This window comes from Mercenaria mercenaria, chromosome 3 (assembly GCF_021730395.1).
Source record: "Mercenaria mercenaria strain notata chromosome 3, MADL_Memer_1, whole genome shotgun sequence".
Classification (NCBI taxonomy): domain Eukaryota; kingdom Metazoa; phylum Mollusca; class Bivalvia; order Venerida; family Veneridae; genus Mercenaria; species Mercenaria mercenaria.
This window is the reverse complement of record NC_069363.1, coordinates 52,809,329-52,810,243: the sequence shown is the minus strand read 5'-3', so window position 1 is coordinate 52,810,243 and position 915 is coordinate 52,809,329. Positions and strand designations below refer to the sequence as shown.

At 37.6% G+C, this 915-nt stretch overlaps 1 non-coding gene across 1 annotated transcript; it reads left to right on the top strand.

Annotated features, from left to right (window-relative positions):
* Positions 1–265: 265 nt before the first annotated feature.
* Positions 266–337, top strand: Trnas-cga (transfer RNA serine (anticodon CGA)). The gene has a single exon. It is a non-coding gene; the product is annotated as a tRNA-Ser (tRNA).
* The last annotated feature ends 578 nt before the right edge of the window (positions 338–915 follow it).

Here is a 915-nt window from a genome sequence, read left to right as displayed (position 1 = left end):
CTTATTGTGCTGTTTTGATGTATATTTTGGTTGGTATTTATAAAAAAGCAGAAAATTATGAAAATGTTGAAAAATCGCTAACAGTTTCAGCAACAGTGGGTGTGTTCAAAACAATTTTTCACAAAAACAAGCCTGGTGACCTATTGTTCTTATTTGTTCATTGTTTTCAGCACAAATTGTCCTATCATATATGTGAATTTAAAAAATTCTATGAAAGGAAAAAAACTATAGGAATTCTCTTTAATAGTGGTTCCTTTGGTGCAGTGGCTCGGTAGCCTAGTGGTAGAGCGTCCGCTTCGAGTGCGGGAGGTCGTGGGTTCGATCCCCGGCCGCGTCATACCAAAGACGTAAAAGAATGGTACTAGTAGCTTCCTCGCTTGGCGTTCAGCATTAGGAGGATAGTGCTGGACTGGTCAGCCCGGTGTCAGTATAATGTGTCTGGGTGGCGTGATATTCCAGTGAGACAGCACTATAAAGTTGAGCATTGTGCTCACTGCTACAAGTAGACGCCGTCGTTTATATGACTAAAAAACTGTTGAAAAAGACGTTAAACCCGAACACACACACACACACACACACACAGACACACACACTCTTCGAAGTAATTGAGTACGTATGTATAGTTCCATTAATTTTTGATTGATATATCTTTATATGAGCATATTTTGTGTTTTAAAGTGTGCTCCTGTGATTACGTTTTTGGTTATTTGCGGGAAGTAATTTAACTTACACTGTCTTGTAATAGGAACACATTTTAATGTTTATATGTGCTCAGCCACTTTATTACAATAAAAAACCCTTAACATTGAAATCTTAGAACATTTTCGCCTAAGGGCAATGTGAGGCCATACAATTCTCCACTTACGCTTGAATTACATTAAATTACACTTAGATGACACTAGCATTAAGATTAAT